The 17,196-nt window shown below is 49.5% G+C and overlaps 1 protein-coding gene across 1 annotated transcript in view; it reads left to right on the forward strand.

The window, feature by feature from the left end:
• Positions 1 to 1,978: 1,978 nt before the first annotated feature.
• Positions 1,979 to 17,196, forward strand: part of SYNE2 (spectrin repeat containing nuclear envelope protein 2) — a 258,420-nt gene continuing 243,202 nt past the window's right edge. Inside the window, exon 1 of the mRNA XM_083516520.1 lies at positions 1,979 to 3,204. The gene's annotated coding sequence lies outside the window, so the exon portion shown is untranslated. The remainder of the gene's footprint in view (positions 3,205 to 17,196) is intronic.

The following is a 17,196-nucleotide window of genomic DNA, read 5'->3' on the forward strand; positions in this document are numbered from 1 at the left end:
CTTGAAGTCTCTTGAAGTCATTTCTTTTTACTTAGGATTTCCCTGACCTAGGAGAATGGTCCTTGTTATTTATGAATTATTCTTGATGTTTTCACCTGTTCCTGTTTTTTTTTAAATGCTGTTTTCCTGGCTGTGATGTCCCATCTCACTATTTTATTCTGTAGTTTTAGAGTTTCTGCATTATTTGTGTATACCGCTTGAGGGCATTGAAAACATTAGGCCAGTGTTTCCCAACCTTTTTTGGGCAAAGGCACACTTGTTTCATGAAAAAAATCTCGAGGCACACCACCATTACAGCCCCGTGACGTCAGCGCGCAGCGTCACGCCGGGAGGGACGCACGAAAGTGTAAGTTTCAATTTTTCCCCTCCCCCTTGCCTTCCTTCTGTGCCAACCGCCAAAAAGCCTAGAAAAAAGCCAAGACTTTAGGGCAGCAGGTCGACACGGAAGAAGCTCCTACCTAAGGACAGGTGCGACGGCCGTGTCCTCTTCTGCCACACTTGGCAGCCCTGCCTCACGGTCGTGACTCCCACCCTGATTTCTCCCCGCAGGTTGAGCGGCACAGGCAGCCCAATGTGTCCAGCCCAGACACAAGCCCCGCTTCCCCACTCTAGATCCTGAATGCGACCAAGTGCTCTGGACTCCCGAGCAGGGTGGGAAAGAGGACTCGCATCTGGTAGCCTCTGGGCTCCTCGCCTGCTCGAGGGATGGCATTGCAGGCAAGCTGCCGGCCGTCGCCATCGCCGCCCCCTCATGCGAGTGGACCTGCCCGGAGTGGTGGGCCGGGGGAGGCTTGCTCTCTGTGGGGATGTGGCCCGCACGCGCGGCCCCGCTTCCTCCTGCCCAGGGCTGAGCTCCTTACCCGCGATCTCGGTCTCGCGCACGCGGATCCCACTTATTCCGAAGCTCGCGCCACTAGCCGGGGTTCTCACACCGTGCCAGGGCGAGGCGGCGCGGCCCACTGACGTCATCGTGGCTCGCCGCCGCCCTCGAATTCCCTGTTCCCTCCCCTCCCTCGGGTCGCCGTGGTTACCGAGGACTGCAAGCTGCTCGGGCGAGCGTGGGGCATTAAGTGGGAGAAGGAAAATTCAAATTAAAACTGGCCTGAAGGCCGCCTCTCCGGATATGAAGCTATCTTTCGAATTTTTTAATTTTTCCCGCGGCACACCAGGCAACATCTCGCGGCACACTAGTGTGCCGCGGAACAGTGGTTGGGAAACACTGCATTAGGCGGATTAGGAATGGCTTTCATTTAATTTTTTTAATTAAAAAATGTAAAACATTATGGTGCAGAAGTTGAAAGACAGCAGCTCCCCTACAGATGTGGTCACTGTTGTCCAAATCAAATCCTCCCTCTCTGGGCCTAGCAACGTCCAGCTTTCCTGGACGAAACACCCTTCCTTGATTCTTTTCCACCTGGCGTACTTTGGTATGGAATCAACTTTGGTAGTCCCTGTCGACAGTGGTGTTTGATACCCACTGAGACTGGCGGGTCGGAAGGAAGAGAGCCCATAGGTGGAGCCAGAGCCAATGACAGGATTGTTGTTGTTTAGTCATGTCTGACTCTTCGTGACCCCATGGACCAGAGCACGCCAGGCACTCCTGTCTTCCACTGCCTCCTGCAGTTTCGTCAAACTCATGCTGGTAGCTTCGAAAACACTATCCAACCATCTCGTCCTCTGTCGTCCCCTTCTCCTTGTGCCCTCCATCTTTCCCAACATCAGGGTCTTTTCCAGGGAGTCTTCTCTTCTCATGAGGTGGCCAAAGTATTGGAGCCTCAGCTTCCGGATCTGTCCTTCCAGTGAGCACTCAGGGCTGATTTCCTTAAGAATGGAGAAGTTTCATCTTCTTGCAGTCCATGGGACTCTCAAGAGTCTCCTCTAGCACCATAATTCAAAAGCATCCATTCTTCGGCGATCAGCCTTCTTTATGGTCCAGCTCTCACTTCCATACATCACTACTGGGAAAACCATAGCTTTAACTATATGGGCCTTTGTTGGCAAGGTGATATCTCTGCTTTTTATGAAGCTGTCATGGATCACTGCCTTGCTGTGGAAAAGGGGCTTGAATAACTCAGAGAAGCTATGAGCTATGCTGTGCAGGGCCACCCAAGATGGACAGGTCATAGTGGAGAGTTTTGACCAAACGTGATCCACCTGGAGCAGGAACCGGCAAGCCACTCCAGTATCCCTGCCAAGAAAACCCCATGGACAATGACACGATTAGCCAACACATTCTAGTTTTTTCCCATCCTACTTCCAGGGAACTGGCCCATTGGCAGACCAACTCTGCCTTACACAGTGCTAAAATGTGCTGGTGGAGGGCAAGATATTTTGAGAGGTGTTTATATTTCAAAGTCTTTTATAACAGGACCAGATCCAAGCTCAATGGCAGGGGCTTCTTGTTCATGTCCTGCTTCCCAAATTACTTTGCGTGGCTGTCTCATGTGAGCATCAGAACTGCCTGAGCTGGGATTTCAAAGGTTTCTCTGTACCATCTTCCCCATTGCAAAAGTTCACGCTGCTGGATCACACGCGCGCACCTGTTCCTAGGTGGCAAGGCTGCCCCGCGCCTGTGCTTTCTAAAAACCCGCGCAACATCCACGCCTCTATTTCCAAGGGCAATCCGAGGGCGCCGCCAGTGGATCGGGCGCAAAACCCGCGCAGGGCGCTTACGTCCTTCTCTGCTTGCCAAAATCCCACGGCGCGCAATTCCACTCACCACCAAGTAAGCCCGCTCCGAGCAGGTGCCCTCCCTGCTCCTCCTCCCGGCCTTCCCCGCCACGTGCTGTTTGTTTGTTTGCGCGCTGGCCGGGCCGAGGCGGGCGGCGAGGAACTGCACGCTAGGCCGGGAGCGAGAAGGGAGCCTCCTTGTTCCTTCTCTCCCGGGGGCGGACTGTCGGGCCGGCGGCCAAGGCGAGGCGCGGCGCTCCAACCCCCGCGCGCTCCCTTCTCTCCATCCGGGGCGGCCGCCGCGATCCCGCCGGAGAACCGCAGGCAGCAATCGATCGGGCCGAGCGGCACCGGCTCCGGGGCGTGGTTTGCGCGGCAGAGGGAGTCGGAAACCCCCCGGCGCGGCGGGGAAGGAGAAGGACTCCGGCGCCAAGGAAAGCCCCGCTCTTCCCTTCCCGCCCACCAGCGACCTCCCCAGCTGATCCGGAGCGGCTGCCCCCTGCAGACACCGGGCTGGAGCGCGCGCAAAGAAAAGTGAGCCCTCTCCTTTTTTTTTCTCTCTCTCCTCCCTCCGTGCGCAAAGGAGAGTCCGCGGTTGGGGAGGGTCCCCGGGCGTCGCTGAACCGGCAGCGGGGGAAAGGAGAGGAGGGCCTTGCTCGGGGCAGCAGCGGAACTCTGGGCTGGGAGCTCGCGTTGTGCGTTGATGGTGGCACAATCTTTGCATGGGTGGATCGCCTGGAGTTTGGAGAATTTACCCAGCTCCTTGCGCGCGCGCTTTTGGCGAAGTTTTTGGAGCAAAACGAAAGCAAAAGAGCGCTCGAGGGTGGGGGCTTGGCAGAGATCGAAGCGAAGAAGGGAGGGGGAGATTTGTTTTTATTTTTTAATAGAATTATCAGAGAGGGGCAGTTATTGATGCGGCCTTGGAGATTCATACTTGGGAAGTTCCGGGCGCAGAGATTAGGAGGCAGCGGCCCGAAAGCCTCCCCCCCCCTTTTTGCCCCCAAATTCCTGGGCTCCGGAGGGAAAGAGGCGAGCGCTGCTGCTGCTGCTGCTCTCGGGCGCCTTTTCGAGAGCCTCTCCCTCCGCGCCTGGGCGGGAAAGGAGCTGGGGCGGCAACGGAGGCGGGAGCCATTTGTTCCCGTGGGATTTGAAAGAGAAAGGCAAAGGCTGGCGGGATGGAAAAGCCCCTCGTCTTTCTCCCTCTCCCCAGTCACACCCAACCCCCATCGGGCCCGAGGTTGGCTCAGCTGTTGGGGAGCGAGGCCCGCGCGGATCGGGACCGGAGCGCGCAACTTGAGCGGGGTTTCCTTCTTCCCGCGGCGAGGCGCCTCCCTCCCCTGCGCGCGGCCACCACTTGTTAGGCGAGCCCTCTCCCGCGCCGGCGATTGGGATTGGCTGCCTGCTCTACCTGGCCCCCTTTGTTGTCTGCCGCTGCCTTTGTTCTTCCCTAGGTGTCCGTCCCACCTTTCTCCCTTCCCCTCCTCCCCTGCCGAAAAGACGGGAGCGCGGGGAGGAGGGCTGCAGCCCCGGGGCGCCTCTGCTCGGGGGAATCCCTCGGAGGAAACCCGCCCAGGGATCTAGGACGGGGCGGGCTGGGGCTGCGAGGAGGCAGCTGCCCCAATAACAAAAGACGCGTGTGACATTTTGAGATTAGCGGTGTTTGTTTGTGTCATGGACGTTTGTAAGCAGGAGATGCAACGGGATGCCGCTTTTTCAGAATGGAAGGACCAGGAAAGAGAGCGTCTTTTAAATACAGCTGTCAGCTCCAGTATAGGAAGGCGTAAAGAGCCGGTTCTGCTTTATTTGTGTGTGTGTGGAGGTGCTGGCGGGGTAAGAAAGGAGAGATTTGCTGGGTTTGCGATCGGTGAAGTTAGCGAAACCTAATTCATTAAATCCATGCTTAACTTTTCAGGGCAAAACAACAACAACCCCAAACCCCACTCCCAAGGGAGCTTAGAGAAATTTAAAACAATTTAAATGCAGTTTAAAGCACGCAAAAATCAGCAATAAAATGCTGGATGAAACATTTGAATGTTTTAAAAAGCAACCGAATCTGTCTGTTCTTCTTGAGGTCAGAGGATCCCAGAAATGTGAAACGGCAAACAAAATAGTTTAGAGGTACAGTACGTAGATGTGGCACAACATGCCAGATGATTAGCGAATCAAAACTGTAGCTCTAAGGAGGTTATAGAAGTGCTACTTGAGTTATGGCAGAGGTCTAAATTGTTTCATCCTGAGTTTTGAGAAGTGGATAATCACTCACATGCTTTGAACCCTTTCCTCATTCTGCAAAATGTTTTTGCATTCTGCTCTCCAGTTCTGCTGATGGGAAGATTGAGAGTGGGTTAAAGTGGGGGAATCCCACGTAAACAAGGAAGAGGAGACTATTATTCCAGCCTACCTCCACAGGTGTGCTTTTCTGAAGGTGTAGCTCCCAGCTGGAGCCTCTCCGCTGCCCCAAACTCAGTAGGTGGACTTAGGCAAGCCAGTCACACTTAACCTCACCTCTTCACTTGCAGTGCTGGAGCAATAATTCTGCCCCACCATGCAGGGCTGTTGTAAGGATTACTGAGATAAAATGTGGGTCCCACTTTGAAGAAGGTGGGCTGCAGGGCCTGTGGTTAGGGATCAGCTGCAAACCCCGCCCACCATTGGCTCTGGCTCCACCCACCATTGTTTGTGGCTCCAGTGAACTTTTCTTGTGGGTGAATCACCTTTGTAGGAAAAAACAGCGCCCTGCCCTGCTGTAAAGGTTCTCAAAAGAGGAGTGTGTGTTTCTTGCGGGAAGCCTTTTCTACTCTTGCATTAGTTTGTGAGCTGAGGGATTCACAAGCAGAGCCCGGAGGCAGTGGAGGAGTGTGCCTTTGCGGGTGAAGTCAAATGGCTGGAAGGTTGCAGCACCTGTGGCTGTAGAGACCGATACGGGAGAGACATGTTTTGTTGCAAATGGGGCAGATGAAAGCATCCAGTTGCGCTGCCGCAGATGCACCATGACATTTCTTCTCTCAGTGCACCAATTATTTTCCTCCCTCCCTCACTCCCTCCCTCCTCTGGTCACAGCTATGGATGCACGACCTGTCTGTCTGTCTGTCTGTCTCGAGGCACTGCAGTTGTCCGCAAGGGATCCCCACATGATGTTGCCAGCCTTCATGTCATGTTTGCAGACATCTTCATAATGCAGAGGGTGAAGACAGGTGTAACATTTAGAGCAGAGGTTGGCAAACTAAGGCCCGGGGGCCGGATCAGGCCCAATTGCTTTCAGGATCCGGCCCACAGACTGTCCTTGGATCGGCGTGGGGATTCTGCTCGTTCAGGCTACGTCATTTTTTCCCTGCGCCATTCCATTCCCTCGCCCCCCACGCACACCGCGGCGGCGCCTCCTCCCTCCCTCCCTCCCTCCCTCCCTCCTCCTGGCTTCTCCCTGCCCTGCCTAGAGGGGGAAGGGGGCTGGGCTGAGCTGGCTGAACACCATTTTAAGCAGACCCTGGTGCTCCTGTGGGCCAGAGAGCGAAGCGGACAAGCTCCCTCTGCCTACCCACGAGAGACAGCGGTGGTGGTGGCGGCGGCAGCCCCTGGGAAGGTAAGCACAGCGGCTGGTACTGGGGGGTGGGGAGGAGGACTACTTGCCCCCCTCGCCTCTTCTTCCAGCTCCTCCCCCCCTGCCACTTCTGCAACCCGCCACCTGGTCCGAGGGGCAGTGGACCGGCCCGCGGCTAATTTTTTTTGCCCACCCCTGATTTAGAGCAATGGGGGCACTCTGAAATTGGCATCTTTGTGCCCAATCCAAGCCTTTTCGTGACTCTCCAGGATTAACTTCTTGCAAAGGTGGCTTTACAACCTTGGGGGGGGGGGGCTGTAGGCACATAATGAATTGTGAGAGAATGGCACGGGCACCTCATCTGTGATAGTTTCCTGCCCTCCCTCCTGCCAGGTCACTCTCCCTTCCAACAGAGAGAGAGAGAGAAAAAAAACACAGAGACACACTCTTTGCGTTCCCGTGAGGTCTGGATATAAGTCAGATCAGGTAGAAGTAAAATGAATTTGCAGGATTGTATGCTGTCGCCCACAAAAAAAGCCTGGCAATCAAATTAAGCTTTACAGTGGTACCTCGCAAGACGAATGCCTCGCAAGACAAAAAACTCGCTAGACGAAAGGTTTTTCCGTTCGCGATTTGCCTCGCAAGACGAATTTCCCGTATGGGCTTGCTTCGCAAGACGAAAACGTCTCGCGACTTTGTTTCCTTTGTCTAAAAACAAAGACATGTTTTGTTTATAAAGTTAATTTATTTTCCCTTCAATTTTTGAACTGCTCTTTACAGTATGTGTGACTTTAAAGAGCAGTTAATAAACTGTTGTTGTACCAAATTTGGCTTTGTTTGGACTTTTTTTAACGATAGGAACGCATGAATTGATTTTCAATGCATTCCTATGGGATTTCGTGATTCGCAAGACGAAAAATTCGCTAGACGACAAAACTTGCGGAACGAATTAATTTCGTCTTGCGGGGCACCACTGTAATTTGGGTAGACAATATGCTGTGGGTTAAACCACAGAGCCTAGGGCTTGCCGATCAGAAGGTCGGTGGTTCGAATCCCCGTGACAGGGTGAGCTCCCATTGCTCAGTCCCTGCTCCTGCCAACCTAGAGAATCGAAAGCACGTCAAAGTGCAAGTAGATAAATAGGTAAACGGGAAGGTAAACGGCGTTTCCATGTGCTGCTCTGGTTCGCCAGAAGTGGCTTAGTCATGCTGGTCACATGACCCAGAAGCTGTATGCCGGCTCCCTCGGCCAATAAAGCGAGATGAGCGCCGCAACCCCAGAGCTTTGAGCTTCTTGGAGGAGAGGCTGGAAGCATGACGTGGACATAAAACTAACTGGGTGAGCCTCTAGTAACACCATCAAGAGAATCCTCAGTTGGAGCAGTTTTCCACTTCTTAATAAAATTAATGAGGTGTGTGAAATTCACGAATGTCGTTGTGTGTTTCAAAATTTAAAAAAGCAGAGTTGGCCAGAAACATAGGCAGATGGGCAAGACTGGCAGATCATCGAGTATTGGTGTCCATGCTTGTTGTTTCATTCTTGGAGCTGAGGCCAAGCTGGTCTTGCTACAGCTTCTCATCTGAGCTGACTATTAGTGGCTACAGGATATGGAGACATCCCGGCCGAGAACCAAAGGCTATGCCAAAAAAAGTTGCAAAGTGCCTTAGGGGAGGGCAGAGAAATGTCAGAGGAGGCGCTGGCAGCTAAACCCATTTCCCAACACTTCACTATCCCCCTCCAGCCTTCCTTCCAGCTGCTTTCCCCTGCCAGATGCTAAACACGCTGAACAGGGTGGGGCATAGCTCAGTGGCAGAGCAGGCGCTTTGTATGCAGAAGTTCACCAGTTCAATTCCTTGCGTTTCCAGGTAGAGCACAGAACATCAGTGGTAAAAACATTTGAAAAAAATACTGACAGCCTAATAATAAAATATTCATCATGATAACAATATAAAGGTAAAGGGACCCCGACCATTAGGTCTAGTCGTGGCCGACTCTGGGGTTGCGGTTGGCCGAGGGAGCCGGTGTACAGCTTCCGGGTCATGACTAAGCCACTTCTGTTGAGCCAGAGCAGTGCACGGAAACACCGTTTACCTTCCCGCCGGAGTGGTACCTATTGATCTACTTGCACTTTGACGTGCTTTCGAACTGCTAGGTTGACAGGAGCAGGGACTGAGCAACGGGAGCTCACCCCATCGCGGGGATTCGAACCGCCGACCTTCTGATCGGCAAGTCCTAGGCTCTGTGATTTAAACCACAGCGCCACCCACATCCCTTATAATAACAGTATATTCCCCCACATTTTCACAGAATCAGAGAACTGTAGAGCTGGAAGGGACGATAAGGGTCATGTTGTTCAATCCTTTACCCAATGTGGGTTTCGAACCACGACTCTGAGATTAAGAGTCTCGTACTAACCCTCTTTTGCACACAGTCTCTCCGCCTGTGAAGCTGTTTGGCAGAGACTCTTGATTTGCAGGGCGAGAAATGCCTTTCTGTAGAACGCTGAAATTGCCTCCAGGCTGCTGCTGCTGTTCTTCTCGAGGGATTAGCAAATGCATCCCTCTGTAAGCTATCACATACCTCCACAATTAATAACTATTAATCATAATAGAATTGTTAATACAGTGGGTCACATCCAGCTGCTCTGCTTGTGCAGCAGATGTCTGTTTGTGCAATGGAACTTTCCCTTTCCTCTCCTCTCCCATTCAGTACCCCCCATGCAGTCTTAAAATCTGCTCCTGAGTGTTGGAAGACCCTCTAAAGCAGATTATGAAGGGCGGGGGGTAGAAGAAGAGGAAGTCCTGTTGTGCGAGTGGAATTTTGCACACACAACAACGGAGGCGACTCAATATTTCTTAAGCTTTTCAGGTTGCATTACATAATGAGTGTGCAGCAACTGAAGTAGTTGGCTGCATTACTGGGCAATGACCTCACAATCTTAAAATACAATAAAATATGTCACTATCCGTTGGCTTGCGCCCTGTGCTTTTCAAAGCAGAAGCAAGCAATGTTTGCTCATGTTTCTCCCATGTCGTTTCCCCACATTCCATGCCTGCTCAGTTCAGACTTCGTGTTCCTCTTAAACTCGCCTGCGTCGCTATGTTGTAACGCCTTGAATTACACGAGCACGTGATCATGTAAAATGGAAGTCTGCTAGAAACGTGTAGGCAGGGATCTCCAAAAAGCCCTGCCTTAATGAGGAATTCCTTTAGCGGCTTTGGATGTGGAGGACAGCTTATCCAGACTTGAGATGAAATGACGTGGTGAAATTTGAAAGCAGGCGTGGAAATATAGGCCTCTCTGAACAGCATTAGTTGTAATGCATGAACTTCTTCTGATACGATTCCTCAAGACTTACCGTATTTTTCGCTCTATAAGACACACCAGACCACAAGACGCACCTAGTTTTTGGAGGAGGAAAACAAGAAAAAAAATATTCTGAATCTCAGAAGCCAGAACAGCAAGAGGGATTGCTGTGCAGTGAAAGCAGCAATCCCTCTTGCTGTTCTGGTTTCTGGGATAGCTGCGCAGCCTGCATTCGCTCCATAAGACGCACACACATTTCCCCTTACTTTTTAGGAGGGAAAAAGTGAGTCTTATAGAGCAAAAAATACGGTATTTCCCCACTCCTCCAAGTTTGTGTTATGGATGTACAGAAACTTAGCAAGTGAAGTTTTCCCATAAAATGATGGGGAAGATTTTGTCCACTAACCATCATATCATTCTGCAGGGAAAGGCCCAATCAGAGTTACCGACTCTTCCACTGAGCTCTGCATCTGTACCATTCATTAACATGACATTAGCAGAAGATTTTGGGAAGGGTGAAAGCTCAGTGGAAGAGCATCTTCTTTACATAAGGTCTTGCATTCAATCCCCTACCATCTCCAAATAGGACTGGGAGAGAGCCATGTCTGAAATCCTGGAGAATAGTAAAAGGCTGCTTCTTCTGTTCATTTCCATGTCCTTCTCCTTTGCAAGTGTGTGTGTGTGTGTGTGCAGGGAGAGATTGATTTTGGTTTTGAACAAACCATAGTTTAAGGAACCATGGCTTAAGAAAGCTGCTCATTTTTAACAGACTTTTTACAAATAAAGGACAATAACACGAACAAGCAAAGTTTATCAATGTCCTCATTTTTCATGACGCTCGAACAGGGAAATTGCAGTTTGAGCAATCCCTCCAAACCACAGTTTGATCATTCTTTGAAATCTTGTTTTGGAACGATCATCTCAACCACAGTTTCCCAGTTTGGATGTCACAGTGAACTGGTTTGATGAAACCAGGAAGTGTTCTGCTAAACTGAATCCATGATGGAAGTGGAACTTCTTTCCCAAAACTTAAACTGCAACAAACTGCTTCTCCCTCTCACTTGCTGAAGGATGTCACCTTTCAAAGGCAGGGGAGAGAAAGTTCCAGCCATCAAGGAACACTCAAGGGTCTGTTGTTGAAGTCCCTGACCCTTCATTCCCCATCCTCAGTAAGCCAGACAGCTAAACTCATTAACGTGTTTCCCCCCTCGTTCTTTTCCGGGCAAAGAAAGAAACCAACCAACACTGCTAAAACCTCTCCTTCCATCCTAAATATAATTGGATTTGAGCATTTTAAAGGGATACTGTTGAGGCAGCTAGGCCCAATGGATGCTGCACAACTGGTGACCCACCTGAGTCCACGAAGGGTCCAATAAACCCCCTTTCTGAGAGCTGCTTTAGATTGCAAAAGAGAGGGGCTAGCTAAGCACCTTTCAGGCCACAAAACGTGGCTGATGTGCTTTGGGAAGGAAAATATATTTGTTTTCTCTCCCAAATGTTTTGGTGAGCAGAAACCATTCTGTTTGGGATTGGTAAGCTGAAAGCATCAAATCCCCTTAAAAAATGGCAATGGGCACTTCTGTTCAAAATAGGCTGGATTTCCTTGTTTATCCGGGATTGTCAACCAGCCAAGTTAATGTTACTCTAATTGCCGGCCTCCTCCTCCTTCCTGTCTTTGTAAATAAGCTGGTTTTTGAGCAGTGTTGCATGTGAGGAGAGTAGAGGAAGCCCTGCTCATTCCTCATTTATTTTATGGCATTCCTTTGGTGGTGGTGGTGGTGTTGTTATATTGCTTTCATTTATTGCTTTCTACAAAAAAAAATGCTCTTTGCAAATAAATAAGCCAATTTGCAAATATATTGTTGCAAAAGCCAGGTGTCTGCCTCTCTCTTTGTCCCTTTGTAGAATGGAAGACACGGTGCAGAATGTTATACTTCAATAAATATGGTTTATTCGCCTATTTATACCTTCAGTCTGCATGGAGGGAGTCCAGAAGTTAAAGATGAGCCCCCGGCTGAGTTTTCAAAGGTTGAAGACAAATGCTATGAATGAACATAGTGTGGATTTGGACCAGGGAGAGTTGGATTCAAGTCCTTTTCCAGCACCTGGGAACTGTAGTGCAACCTTCAGGCTGCCTCCCTGCAAGATGGATTTCAGCCCTCCTTTTTCTGTTTCTTCCTCCCAACAACCCTTGTTCAAAAACACACCCCATCACCATCACTCTGTTCATACCTCAGGACAGTGGGGAGGGAACTTCCCTGCACTGGCAACGTCATCAGTGGGCCCTCAGTGGCCCTCAATTGTTCCCTTAATGGCCCTTCCTTGGCCATGCTAGCCAGGAATTCCTCTGCAGCTTTTATTTCTCCCTTCCCACTCCATATGCAATCCTAGAATTTATTAATTTCTAGGGTTTACCCTAAATCTAAAGGTAAAGGAACCCCTGACCATTAGGTCCAGCTGTGGCCGACTCTGGGGTTGCAGCGCTCATCTCGCTTCATTGGCCGAGGGAGCCGGTGTATGTGGCCAGCATGACTAAGCCGCTTCTGGCGAACCAGAGCAGCGCACAGAAATGCCGTTTACCTTCCCTCTGGAGTGGTACCTATTTATCTACTTGCACTTTGACATGCTTTCGAACTGCTAGGTTGGCAGGAGCTGGGACCGAGCAACGGGAGCTCACCCTGTTGCAGGGATTCGAACCGCTGACCTTCTGAATGGCAAGCCCTAGGCTCTGTGGCTTAACCCACAGCGCCACCCGTCTCTCTACCCTAAATCTATAACAGTATAAAACACTGAACAGTTTGTGAGTCATTTAGAGCCAAACACATTGAATAAAACGCACTAGAACAAATTCGAAAGTTGTTCATCCATTAGAGAAAATAAAAAAGGACATATCCTACCATACCCCTGAAAGATAAGAACACAAGAAGATTGGGTCAATGGATCCGGCCAATGGCCTTTCTACTTTGGCACCCTTTTCTCACAGTGGCTGTGCGCGATCATAGAGCCTCTGACTATTTACCTCCATGAATCTGTCTGATTTCTCTTGTGGGGCCACCCAAGACGGTGGCCGTTGCGACATCTTTTGCGCTTGCGTGAAGAACTATTTCGTCTGCTCTGAATCTCCCAACATTCAGCTGCTTTGGATGTTTCCCGTATTAGTATTATCAGAAAGGGAGGGAAACTTTCCCCCTATCCACATAACCTTGCATGCCTCTGTCATGTCGCTTCTTAATTTTTCTCAAAATGTTTCAACATTTCCTTGTTGCTGTTAACTAGCAGAAAAAGGCTATAAATCATGCCGCGGTACAGACTAACAATGCAAAGAAATAAAGAACCATTTATCCTCCTACAAAGTGCTTTCTGCCATACTCCAAGACATTTTGATTCTTTGCATTTGTGCTGGTGGGATCTGCCGCTACAACTCTCTCAGCTGTGGCTTCCTCCCCTCTTTCATCTTTTAAAATCTGCATTAATATTTATATGCATTTTTTTTGCTTTGTTTTCTAGTCTTCAAACCACTTAAAAAAATAATACAGTACTTGGGAGCTCAGATAGATTTGCCTAGCTAGCAAAAACCCTGAAATATTGTGTGTGGGGCGGGGAATATGTTATAATGGCTGTGACAGTAAGTTAAGACCCTCACATCTGTTTCTTAGGAGCTGGCTTGTGTACATGGTGCCTCCAACCTGAAAATGTAGGTTATGTTTACACTATGCATTTAAATCTCTATGATTCCACTTTAAACAGCCATGGGCTTCTCTTGAAGAATTCTGGGAACTGTAGTTTGTTAAGGGTGCTGAGAGTTGTTAGGAGACCCCTATTCGCCTCACAATTCCCAGAGTGGTTTTTACAGTCAACTCCTCCGCAGGGAACTCTGGGAGTTGTAGTTCTGACAAGAGTCTCCTAAGATCTCTCAGTAGCCTTAATAAACTACAGTTCCCAGGATCCTTTCGGGGGGGGGGGAGCCGTGCCAGTTTAAAGTGATATGATACTGCTTTAAATGTATTTTGCCAGTGTGGACTGTAGTCTGACCTGTTCTCACCTGCATAAGCCTGTCTTGCGGCCAAACTGGACTGTGGCAGGATTTGAGGTTGTTGATGTAGAGAGATGGGTGTGAAATACTTAGGGGAGACAGATGTGATATGCACAAATGCTAATGCTAATTCTATCAGGATCACTGTTTTTCCGTGAGCAAAGGGTTTCTGCTCTGCGATCTGTGTTATTTTCTGGACAAGCATTCTCTCTCGCTGTAAGTTTTCCAGCGGAGGGTCTATTTATACAACCATGGCAGGCATCCAAGCCAAACATATGGTGATTCAAAGGCTCTCTCGCTTTTTGGAGTCAACAGAACCTTGCTCTTTTATTTATATTTGATTCATACGTCCATATTTCTTCCTGTGCAAGGAGGACAGCTAACCTTGTTCAGATTATCACAACAGAAATATCTCTCTCCCCGCTGCCCAACTTTTCTGTTTCGTTAGAAAGGTCACCGCCATGGTTTCTCATTTTAAACTTAGTGAATGCCGAATTATTAAATGGGTGTTTCCTCTAGCCTTTTGGCCCTTGAGGCACAGTTCTCCCTCAGGCCGGTACTTGGAATTATACTTTGCCCAGGAAGACAGCCGGCCAGCCAGCTGCAATAGTAAGCATGTTGGTTGACGGCTAAGGGAGACACGGGTTCAAGTTCCTGCTCAGACGTAAAGTTGTTGTTTAGTCGTTTAGTCATGTCCAACTCTTTGTGACCCCATGGACCAGAGCACGCCAGGCAGTTCTGTCTTCCACTGCCTCCCACAGTTTGGTCAAACTCATGCTGGTAGCTTCGAAAACACTATCCAACCATCTCGTCCTCTGTCGTCCCCTTCTCCTTGTGCCCTCCATCTTTCCAAACATCATGATCTTTTCCAGGGAGTCTTCTCTTCTCATGAGGTGGCCAAAGTATTGGAGCCTCAGCTTCAGGATCTGTCCTTCCAGTGAGCACTCAGGGCTGATTTCCTTCAGAATGGAGAGGTTTGATCTTCTTGTAGTCCATGTGACTCTCAAGAGTCTCTTCCAGCACCATAATTCAAAAGCATCCATTCTTTGGCGATCAGCCTTCTTTATGGTCCAGCTCTCACTTCCATACATCACTACTGGGAAAACCAAAGCTTTAAAGCTTACTGGGTGGCAAATTGGGCCACTTCCTCTCAGCGATACCTGCCTTACAGGCAGTGTTTTAAATTCGCCAGGCACATTTTGCACCCAGCTATTGGCCACTTGCGGTCAAGTAAAGATGCCCAGGTGCCAGGAGGGCATCAGATATCTCCACCGCCTGGAGGTGCATGCCTGGGGATCCTTGGATCCTGACGGTTTTCTGACAGTAGCAACACATCCTGTACAATTCTGTCTGTTGTGTTTTATCTGCACGATCAGAATGAATTTCAGGAACCCAAAAGTTGTAAAGGAAAACATGACATTTGAGCCTTCTGGCTCAAAAATGGCAGCTAGGCATTCCGTTTTGGCGACTGTAACCCTTGTACAGTGGTACCTCGGGTTAAGTACTTAATTTGTTTTGGAGGTCCGTACTTAACCTGAAACTGTTCTTAACCTGAAGCACCACTTTAGTTAATGGGGCCTCCTGCTGCTGCTGCGCCGCCAGAACACGATTTCTGTTCTCATCCTGAAGCAAAGTTCTTAACTTGAAGCACTATTTCTGGGTTAGCGGAGTCTGTAACCGGAAGCGTATGTAACCCGAGGTACCAATGTATATCCGAGTTTCTAATGCTGCTCACAGGGTTGTTTGTTGTGAGAATAAAGTGGGCGAAGGCAAAAACTGTTTATGTTGCCTCGGGCTCTTAAGAGAGAAAGCATAATAATAATAATAATAATTTATTTATTTATTTATTTATTTATTTATATCCCGCCCTCCCCAGCCGAAGCGGCTAACAACAGTAAAAATAACACAGTTTACATAAAATCACAATCAATTAATTGAAATACATTCTAAAATCAATTCATTCTAAAATCAATTCATTCTAAAATCAATTCAGAGTCAAATTAATGACAACCATTGGGCTAGAGTTCTGTGAGGATTACAGAAGGAGAGAGGGGGTCAGACTGTGTCTTGGCCAAAGGCCTGGTGGAACAGCTCTGTCGTGCAGGCCCTGCGGAAAGAAGTAAAGTCCTGCAGGGCACCAGTCTCTTGTGACATAGCATTCCACCAGATCGGGGCCACGGCCGAAAAAGCCCTGGCTCTGGTTGAATAAAAATATAATATCTTCCCATCGTGTGCAAGTGATGTTCCGTATGTTGTGTCCTGTTTCAGAGCTTGACCTCACATCCCTGTTTTACGAATCCCAGGCTAGAGGCTTGCTTTGCTGCTAAATTTGGCTTGTTATGTTACAAATTGAGGAAGGGTTCTGTCACTTAGTAGAGCATGTGCTCTGCATGCAAAAAGTCCTGGGTTCAAGTCCCTGACATCTTGAGGTAGGACTGGGAACTGGCCCTTGCGTGAAACTCCAGAGAGCCAGTATGTCCTCATGGTTAGAATGAAAATAACAGCTGAAGTTTAAAAGCGGTACAAGATGAACACCTTTTCATTCAGCTAGAAAAGCTTGTCAAGATATTTTAAAAAAGCCTTCCTCCAAATGCCTCTCCATGTTTCTGGAGTGGCTGCCTGAAGCTTCTTCTGGACAGAGATACTATTGCACAAAAGTGGGGGGCCACCACGCTGAAAGCCCTGCTCAGAGTTATTGTGGAGCAGCCTTCTGATATTTTGTGGACTGGAAGGAGAAGCTCTCCAGCAGACTTTAGTGACATGCATAATGGAAAAAGTGTTCTCTCAAGAATTTACTTGCCCATTCAGGCAGGAATAGGGGGCAGGCATCCTCTCCACAGTTAATGCTGGGATCACCACTCCCCCCTAAAACCAGTCAGCCTGGGCTGAGGGATAGGACTGGGCTTGATCAACAGTGATGGCAACGCCTGTGGCATGTTTGTCAGCTGCAGCAGAGGCTGCCAGGAAAGCCACGTGCATGCTTATTCCTGCCCTCAATATGATATCACCACTGGCATATTGGCAGTGAGGGAAGGCTTCAGTGGCGCAAGGATTCTTCGCACTTCCAGGAGGCATGAAGTCATAGATACATCCAAGGCGCCTTCGTTTTTCGAGGCATTCTTCTCTTCTCATAGCACAAGCTACTGCAGCAGCAGGGAGTCTCAGGCTCTCCTAGCCTTTCCCTGCGGTGTAAGGTAAAGGTAAAGGGACCCCTGACCATTAGGTCCAGTCGTGACCGACTCTGGGGTTGCGGCGCTCATCTTGCTTTATTGGCCGAGGGAGCCGGTGTATGTGTCCAGCATGACTAAGCCGCTTCTGGCGAACCAGAGCAGTGCACGGAAATGCCATTTACTTTCCTGCCGGAGTGGTACCTATTAATCTACTTGCACTTTGACATGCTTTTGAACTGCTAGGTTGGCAGGAGCTGGGACCGAGCAACGGGAGCTCACCCCGTCGTGGGGATTCGAACCGCCGACCTTCTAATCGGCAAGTCCTAGGCTCTGTGGTTTAACCCACAGCGCCACCCGCGTCCTTTCCCTGCGGTGTAGGATGGCCAATTTTGTTGGCATCCATCAGTCGCGAGAAACAATGGAGTGTGCATCCCGGGGTGAAGACTAAACTGCTGCATTAGCAGCACCAAGGTGACTTT

This window comes from Podarcis liolepis (genome assembly GCF_965112155.1).
Source record: "Podarcis liolepis genome assembly, chromosome: 1".
Lineage (NCBI taxonomy): Eukaryota > Metazoa > Chordata > Lepidosauria > Squamata > Lacertidae > Podarcis > Podarcis liolepis.